Here is a 10,134-nt window from a genome sequence, read left to right on the forward strand (position 1 = left end):
CTGGTATTGGTCTCACTCTGCTGGTATTGATGGATGGTATAGGTCACACTCTGCTGGTATTGGTCTCACACTCTGCTGGTATTGATGACTGGTATTGGTCTCACACTCTGCTGGTATTGATGACTGGTATAGGTCTCACTCTGCTGGTATTGATGACTGGTATAGGTCTCACACTGCTGGTATTGATGACTGGTATAGGTCTCACACTCTGCTGGTATTGATGACTGGTATTGGTCTCACTCTGCTGGTATTGATGACTGGTATAGGTCTCACACTCTGCTGGTATTGATGACTGGTATAGGTCTCACTCTGCTGGTATTGATGACTGGTATAGGTCTCACACTCTGCTGGTATTGATGACTGGTATTGGTCTCACTCTGCTGGTATTGATGACTGGTATAGGTCTCACACTCTGCTGGTATTGATGACTGGTATAGGTCTCACTCTGCTGGTATTGATGACTGGTATAGGTCTCACACTCTGCTGGTATTGATGACTGGTATTGGTCTCACTCTGCTGGTATTGATGACTGGTATAGGTCTCACTCTGCTGGTATTGATGGATGGTATAGGTCTCAATCTCTGCTGGTATTGATGGCTGGTAATGGGTCTCACTCTGCTGGTATTGATGGATGGTTTCGGTCTCATAATGCTGGATGATTTAATGGATGCGTAGGTACTGTAGTCGGAGAGAGCGATAGAGATAATCTGTTAATATTAATTACATATCATATTACATTATTATTATATATTATGTATTGCTGCTCTTTACCTTCTGTATTTAATGATTCTATCTGCCACTGAAAACACTCTTTCAATATGTCTGGGTTACCAAACACATGGACTACAAATTAAGATGGCCACCCAAAATAAAACTACAACACCCACTCTGACTGTAGTCTGCTCTCTGCTGTCACTTCCCCTGGTGGTCGTCCTGTTCAGAGGAACCTGAGTCTCAGATGGAGCTGCAGAGGAAGAGTTATCACCATTAAAACACCAAGTTTGAAGTTAAACTTGGACATATCAGTTAAAAGTTAGTAGATGTTTACTTATTGATGTCAAAATGCTTTAAAAAAAAATGAAGGTTAAACATTTTTGAAATTATTTGCAAAATAACTGAGATTGATTAGGAATGCCCAGACTTAAAATATGAATTAGTGAGAAAGTGAGAATGTGTTTAAATCGTAGGTAATTATTTAAATAATAAGTTAGACTGATTAATATTACCCAGACTTAAAACAAGAATGTTTGAATAAGTGAATCCTGACTGAGGGAGTGAGTTTACCTGTGGTTCTGCAGAAGGAGTAGACACAGGCAAAGGAGAGGAGAGAGGAGAGGAGAGCAGACACAGGACACAGACTGAACAGCAACATCCAACACAGTCCACAGTCTACAGGAGGAGGGGAGGAGGAGGAGGACTCAGGAGGACCGACGTCTGGACACAACATTAAACAGAAACAGAACTACACAATTAGAAACAATCAAGACCTTCTCAATAATATATATATAATATATATACTCTTGGATGTTTAAACATTCATTTGAGGGGACATTTTATGCCCTTAATCAACCTTGAATTATTAATCTAAAATAAGATACATTTTCTTTGGCTTTCCTTCCACCTCTCCCTCTCGTTCAAGGAACCCAGACACACCAATACTAATACAATATTAATAACACCAAAGATACAGACAGAAGATAAAGACAGAATAATAACTGTTCTTACCAAGTGAAATCCTAGTGGTGATGTTTCCATAGTGGTACAACTCTTTCTGTAAAATTCCTCCTTTACCTCCATCATCCACTATCTTCTTCTCCACAGTCCCACAGTAGTAGAGTCCCAGGTCAGATTCAGTGATGTTCTCAATCAGTAGATCATAGGACTTGTTAGAGGGGTTCCACAACACATTATATCCAGGGGGAGAGATGTAACTAACAAACTTAGTTGAAATAACTAGAGGAGGCTGGTACTTGTGAGAACAGTTCCTATACCAGATAATGTGAACTCCAGTAGTTATGATACAGTCACAGTAGAGAGTGATGTTGTCTCCTGGTCTGACTCTCAGCTCCACCTCTGCTGCAGGGATCCCATCCTGACTGGAGGAAACAGCACCTACAGGTAGCAGAGTAACAGTGTTAGGATGAACTGACTGGAGGAAACAGCACCTACAGGTAGCAGAGGAACAGTCTTAAGATAAATCACAGAATGTCATTTTGACATCATAATTCTCCTCGTGAAAATATAAACGTCATGTCTTTACCACAGTCATCACAACATCACAATAATAAGATAACAAATCTGTTCAACCATAAAACCACATCAATACATCATCTCTCATCCAGCTATAAGGCCCAGTAAAAAAGTTACTCACATAAGAATGTAATCAGAGCGACACACAGCCTGTCCATCTGGGGGTCTGATGGTCTGATGGTGACTGTCAGAGAGTAGCTGGGTCTTTGAGTAACAAGGTCTTTGCTGCGTATTTCCGTGTTCATGACTAGATGTACTTTACCATGAAAGGACATACGAGCAGCGATTGGTTCGATCGAGTGGAAAGTTTTCAGCTCGAGGTCCTTTTCTCTGAAACCCATATTGTGACAGGAAGAGGAGGGTCTAGCATCGAGGTCGACAGGTTTCACACTAACGTGACGTCAATGGAAAACATTCAGCTTCTTTGAGGTGGATTACATAGAGCAACACTAATGGGCATCAGAGGGCGATCAATTCAACATCTTTTAAAAAACAAACTGAAAACATCCTATCTATGCAGATTACACATTGATTTTGACCTTTGAAGTAAATCTTAAGAGACAGAGGCCTAAAGTTGGCCAATCAGCTTCAGTCAGAATGCATCAAACCTGTAGTTTACTGGATTAGAATAACAGTATAAATCCCGAGCCGGTCTATATGAACTAGTTATGATGTCATCTAGTTTAGTGGGTGTGACTTTTAGAGACTGACATCTTGGTCCCTCTTTAAACAGGAACAGACAGTTGTTGTCCCTGGTCCTGTGGTTCACCACCACAACACTGTTGTCATGGAGACCCACGAGGTCACAGGACACAACATGACTTGAGATTCTGAATCTATGTTACTTTTCATGATGGATCGTTGTATTTAAAACACTTAACTATGGTGGAGATAATAGTTAACTACAATACCCAAGATGCATTGGAGTATGTGCTATATACCCAGTGTTAAACAGTACTTGTTACAACAATCAGATGAATGATCTCTGTGTTTATCAATGAACAGTGGCCCATAGGTTAACATCCACACTCTGGTCAGTATGTGTGAAGGGGAGAGATTTATGTGACAGATTAACTTGTAATAACAATGTTTAGACTCTCTTCCTCAGGCTGAATGACATCACCATTGCAACAACAACAGGAAGTCAGTGTGGGTTTCCTGTGTACTGAGTGTGTCTTCTCAGCCAATCAATTACTAGCTCTTATATGAGTACTGTAATGCCAACATCATAATATCAGACTGAGGGGTTAAGGGGGGCCTGGGTTTCAGGTCTGTAGGGGAGGACTGAGGGCTTAAGGGGGGCCTGGGTTTCAGGTCTGTAGGGGAGGTCTGAGGGGTTAAGGTGGACCTGGTTTTCAGGTTTGAGGGGAGGACTGAGGGGTTATAAGGGGGGTGTGTGTGTTTGGGTGTGTGTGTGTGTGTGTGTGCGTGCGTGCGTGCGTGCGTGTGTGTGTGTGTGTATATGTGTGTGTGTGTGTGTGTGTGAGTGTGAGTGTTTGGGTGTGTGTGTCCATGTGTTACCTCTGCCTCTCTGTCCTCTGGGAGGAGGGGGTGGTTTGGTGCAGACCTGCAGAAACCACAATTGTTTTCCATCACTGTCACACGTCACTTGGTCAGCCACTGTGGCTTACGCTGGTGTGTGTGTGTGTGTGTGTGTCTCTGGAAAGAGAGAGAGGGGAGACCAGACAGAGAGGGAGATGGGGGCAGAGAGAGAGGGGTAGGTGGAGTAAGAGAGAGTGTTGGAGCAGGAGTCAGAGAGAGAGAGACCCAGCTACTCTGATACTGTTACTGACAGACCCAGCTACTCTGATACTGATACTGACAGACCCAGCTACTCTGATACTGTTACTGACAGACCCAGCTACTCTGATACTGATACTGACAGACCCAGCTACTCTGATACTGATACTGACAGACCCAGCTACTCTGATACTGTTACTGACAGACCCAGCTACTCTGATACTGATACTGACAGACCCAGCTACTCTGATACTGATACTGACAGACCCAGCTACTCTGATACTGATACTGACAGACCCAGCTACTCTGATACTGATACTGACAGACCCAGCTACTCTGATACTGATACTGACAGACCCAGCTACTCTGATACTGTTACTGACAGACCCAGCTACTCTGATACTGATACTGACAGACCCAGCTACTCTGATACTGATACTGACAGACCCAGCTACTCTGATACTGATACTGACAGACCCAGCTACTCTGATACTGTTACTGACAGACCCAGCTACTCTGATACTGATACTGACAGACCCAGCTACTCTGATACTGTTACTGACAGACCCAGCTACTCTGATACTGTTACTGACAGACCCAGCTACTCTGATACTGTTACTGACAGACCCAGCTACTCTGATACTGTTACTGACAGACCCAGCTACTCTGATACTGATACTGACAGACCCAGCTACTCTGATACTGTTACTGACAGACCCAGCTACTCTGATACTGATACTGACAGACCCAGCTACTCTGATACTGATACTGACAGACCCAGCTACTCTGATACTGATACTGACAGACCCAGCTACTCTGATACTGTTACTGACAGACCCAGCTACTCTGATACTGTTACTGACAGACCCAGCTACTCTGATACTGTTACTGACAGACCCAGCTACTCTGATACTGTTACTGACAGACCCAGCTACTCTGATACTGTTACTGACAGACCCAGCTACTCTGATACTGTTACTGACAGACCCAGCTACTCTGTTACTGACAGACCCAGCTACTCTGATACTGTTACTGACAGACCCAGCTACTCTGATACTGTTACTGACAGACCCAGCTACTCTGATACTGATACTGACAGACCCAGCTACTCTGATACTGATACTGACAGACCCAGCTACTCTGATACTGATACTGACAGACCCAGCTACTCTGATACTGTTACTGACAGACCCAGCTACTCTGATACTGTTACTGACAGACCCAGCTAGTCTGATACTGTTACTGACAGACCCAGCTACTCTGATACTGTTACTGACAGACCCAGCTACTCTGATACTGATACTGACAGACCCAGCTACTCTGATACTGACAGACCCAGCTACTCTGATACTGTTACTGACAGACCCAGCTACTCTGATACTGTTACTGACAGACCCAGCTACTCTGATACTGTTACTGACAGACCCAGCTACTCTGATACTGTTACTGACAGACCCAGCTAGTCTGATACTGTTACTGACAGACCCAGCTAGTCTGATACTGTTACTGACAGACCCAGCTACTCTGATACTGATACTGACAGACCCAGCTACTCTGATACTGATACTGACAGACCCAGCTACTCTGATACTGATACTGACAGACCCAGCTACTCTGATACTGATACTGACAGACCCAGCTACTCTGATACTGATACTGACAGACCCAGCTACTCTGATACTGTTACTGACAGACCCAGCTACTCTGATACTCCTCCACAGGCCCCCCCTTGACCCCTCAGACCTGAAACCCAGGCTCCCCTTAACCCCTCAAACCTGAAACCCAGGCCCCCCTTAACCCCTCAGTCCTCCTCTCAGACCTGAAACCCAGGCCCCCCTTAACTCCTCCCCTACAGAGAATCGGCACTAGCTGTGTAAACCACAACCTCCCACACATAGCACTATACATGATAAACAATATTATGGACACACTCCCATATACCCACCTATCTATACATATAAACACATATAAACACATATAAACACATATAAACACATGTAAATACCTACATACATTGTCCACTACTAATGTTGATAATCTGATATTATGATGTTGGCATTACAGTACTCATATAAGAGCTAGTCATTGATTGGCTGAGAAGACACACTCGGTACACAGGAAACCCACACTTCCTGTTAAAGTTGCCATGGTGCTGTCTGTCTGTGTGTCTGTGTGTCTCTGTCTACCGTTTGGCCTGAGGAAGAGAGGACATCCAAGTTATAAGTAGTTGTTCACCCCATGGTGCAGCTATTCTCCTGATGATCAACTCACGTTTTACACTGAGTGCATTGCTCTCTCTGTCTATGTTCTATTTGTTTTTCCACTAATCCTGAATAAAATAGACATTAAGAACTACAATTGGCATAGCTGTTAAACTACAATTGGCTTGGCTGTAACATCACATCCTATCCAGAGCATCATGGATATTGTAGTTCCTGTTGCTATCGACAACGACCACCTCAAAGGAGCTGAATATTTTCCAGTGACGTCATGTTGGTGTGAAACGTGTTCGATGCTAAACCCTCCCCTTCATGTCACACAGAAAGTGGACCACGACCTCGATGCTAAACCCTCCCCTTCATGTCACACAGAAAGTGGACCACGACCTCGATGCTAAACCCTCCCCTTCATGTCACACAGAAAGTGGACCACGACCTCGATGCTAAACCCTCCCCTTCATGTCACACAGAAAGTGGACCACGACCTCAATGCTAAACCCTCCCCTTCATGTCACACAGAAAGTGGACCTCGACCTCGATGCTAAACCCTCCCCTTCATGTCACACAGAAAGTGGACCTCGACCTCGATGCTAAACCCTCCCCTTCATGTCACACAGAAAGTGGACCACGACCTCGATGCTAAACCCTCCCCTTCATGTCACACAGAAAGTGGACCACGACCTCGATGCTAAACCCTCCCCTTCATGTCACACAGAAAGTGGACCACGACCTCGATGCTAAACCCTCCCCTTCATGTCACACAGAAAGTGGACCACGACCTCGATGCTAAACCCTCCCCTTCATGTCACACAGAAAGTGGACCACGACCTCGATGCTAAACCCTCCCCTTCATCTCACACAGAAAGTGGACCACGACCTCGATGCTAAACCCTCCCCTTCATGTCACACAGAAAGTGGACCACGACCTCGATGCTAAACCCTCCCCTTCATGTCACACAGAAAGTGGACCACGACCTCGATGCTAAACCCTCCCCTTCATGTCACACAGAAAGTGGACCACGACCTCGATGCTAAACCCTCCCCTTCATGTCACACAGAAAGTGGACCACGACCTCGATGCTAAACCCTCCCCTTCATGTCACACAGAAAGTGGACCACGACCTCGATGCTAAACCCTCCCCTTCATGTCACACAGAAAGTGGACCTCGACCTCGATGCTAAACCCTCCCCTTCATGTCACACAGAAAGTGGACCACGACCTCGATGCTAAACCCTCCCCTTCATGTCACACAGAAAGTGGACCACGACCTCGATGCTAAACCCTCCCCTTCATGTCACACAGAAAGTGGACCACGACCTCGATGCTAAACCCTCCCCTTCATGTCACACAGAAAGTGGACCATGACCTCGATGCTAAACCCTCCCCTTCATGTCACACAGAAAGTGGACCACGACCTCGATGCTAAACCCTCCCCTTCATGTCACACAGAAAGTGGACCACGACCTCGATGCTAAACCCTCCCCTTCATGTCACACAGAAAGTGGACCACGACCTCGATGCTAAACCCTCCCCTTCATGTCACACAGAAAGTGGACCTCGACCTCGATGCTAAACCCTCCCCTTCATGTCACACAGAAAGTGGACCACGACCTCGATGCTAAACCCTCCCCTTCATGTCACACAGAAAGTGGACCACGACCTCGATGCTAAACCCTCCCCTTCATGTCACACAGAAAGTGGACCACGACCTCGATGCTAAACCCTCCCCTTCATGTCACACAGAAAGTGGACCACGACCTCGATGCTAAACCCTCCCCTTCATGTCACACAGAAAGTGGACCACGACCTCGATGCTAAACCCTCCCCTTCATGTCACACAGAAAGTGGACCTCGACCTCGATGCTAAACCCTCCCCTTCATGTCACACAGAAAGTGGACCACAACCTCGATGCTAAACCCTCCCCTTCATGTCACACAGAAAGTGGACCACGACCTCGATGCTAAACCCTCCCCTTCATGTCACACAGAAAGTGGACCACGACCTCGATGCTAAACCCTCCCCTTCATGTCACACAGAAAGTGGACCACGACCTTGATGCTAAACCCTCCCCTTCATGTCACACAGAAAGTGGACCACGACCTTGATGCTAAACCCTCCCCTTCATGTCACACAGAAAGTGGACCACGACCTTGATGCTAAACCCTCCCCTTCATGTCACACAGAAAGTGGACCACGACCTCGATGCTAAACCCTCCCCTTCATGTCACACAGAAAGTGGATCACGACCTCGATGCTAAACCCTCCCCTTCATGTCACACAGAAAGTGCATCAGATAAAAGTACCACAAGCTGAAAACTTTCCATTCGATCGAACCAATTGCTGCTCGTATGTCCTTTCATGGTAAAGTACATCTAGTCATGAACACGGAAATACACAGCAAAGACCTTGTTACTCTCTGACAGTCACCATCACACCATCAGACCACCAGATGGACAGGCTGTGTGTTTCTCTCATCACTCTCTTGTGTAAGTAGCCTTTAGAATGAGTTTTACTGGGCCTCATAGCTGCACGATAGATCATCTCTCATCACTCTCTTGTGTAAGTAGCCTTTAGAATGAGTTTTACTGGGCCTCATAGCTGCACGATAGATCATCGTCTGATGTGGTTTTATACTTGTCTACATTTGTTAACCTAAACTCTTAGAAAGAAGGGTTCCAAAGTGTTCTCCGGTTGTCCCCATAGGAGAACCCTGTTTGGTTCCATTTCCTCTGTGGAAGTGGCTCAATCTTGAATCTTGGTTCAATCAGCTCTCTGTTGTTGCTACAGCTCTCTGTTGTTGCCATAACTCTGTTGTTGCCATAGCTCTCTGTTGTTACCACAGCTCTCTGTTGTTGCCATAGCTCTGTTGTTGCCATAGCTCTCTGTTGTTACCACAGCTCTCTGTTGTTGCCATAGCTCTGTTGTTGCCACATCTCTGTTGTTGCCATAGCTCTGTTGTTGCCATAGCTCTCTGTTGTTACAATTTCTCTCTGTTGTTGCCACAGCTCTATGTTGTTTCCATAGCTCTGTTGTTGCCATAGCTCTCTGTTGTTGCCATAGCTCTCTGTTGTTGCCATAGCTCTCTTTTGTTGCCATAGCTCTGTTGTTGCCATAGCTCTGTTGTTGCCATAGCTCTCTGTTGTTGCCATAGCTCTCTGTTGTTGCCATAGCTCTCTGTTGTTGCCATAGCTTTTTGTTGTTGCCATAGCTCTCTGTAGTTGCCATAGCTCTCTGTAGTTGCCATAGCTCTCTGTAGTTGCCATAGCTCTCTGTTGTTGCCGTAGCTCTCTGTTGTTGCCATAGCTCTGTTGTTGCCATAGCTCTGTTGTTGCCATAGCTCTCTGTTGTTGCCATAGCTCTCTGTTGTTGCCATAGCTCTCTGTTGTTGCCATAGCTTTTTGTTGTTGCCATAGCTCTCTGTAGTTGCCATAGCTCTCTGTAGTTGCCATAGCTCTCTGTAGTTGCCATAGCTCTCTGTTGTTGCCGTAGCTCTCTGTTGTTGCCATAGCTCTCTGTTGTTGCCATAGCTCTTTGTAGTTGCCAAAGCTCTCTGTTGCTGCCATTGCTCCCTTTTGTCCTCTGCTACCTGTAGGTGCTGTTTCCTCCAGTCAGTTCATCCTAACACTGTTCCTCTGCTACCTGTAGGTGCTGTTTCCTCCAGTCAGTTCATCCTAACACTGTTCCTCTGCTACCTGTAGGTGCTGTTCCCTCCTGTCAGTTCATCCTAACACTGTTCCTCTGCTACCTGTAGGTGCTGTTCCCTCCTGTCAGTTCATCCTAACACTGCTCCTCTGCTACCTGTAGGTGCTGTTTCCTCCAGTCAGTTCATCCTAACACTGTTCCTCTGCTACCTGTAGGTGCTGTTTCCTCCAGTCAGTTCATCCTAACACTGTTCCTCTGCTACCTGTAGGTGCTGTTCCCTC

The 10,134-nt window shown here is 45.9% G+C and overlaps 1 long non-coding RNA gene across 1 annotated transcript; it reads right to left on the reverse strand.

Moving 5' to 3' along the window:
• Nucleotides 1-556: 556 nt before the first annotated feature.
• LOC110536859 lies at nucleotides 557-2,645 on the reverse strand. Its single transcript, XR_005041799.1, has 4 exons — nucleotides 2,372-2,645; nucleotides 1,285-2,112; nucleotides 888-964; nucleotides 557-678 (listed from the first exon to the last, which is right to left on the reverse strand). It is a non-coding gene; the product is annotated as an uncharacterized LOC110536859 (long non-coding RNA).
• Nucleotides 2,646-10,134: the final 7,489 nt, after the last annotated feature.

This window comes from Oncorhynchus mykiss, unplaced genomic scaffold, assembly GCF_013265735.2.
Source record: "Oncorhynchus mykiss isolate Arlee unplaced genomic scaffold, USDA_OmykA_1.1 un_scaffold_161, whole genome shotgun sequence".
Lineage (NCBI taxonomy): Eukaryota > Metazoa > Chordata > Actinopteri > Salmoniformes > Salmonidae > Oncorhynchus > Oncorhynchus mykiss.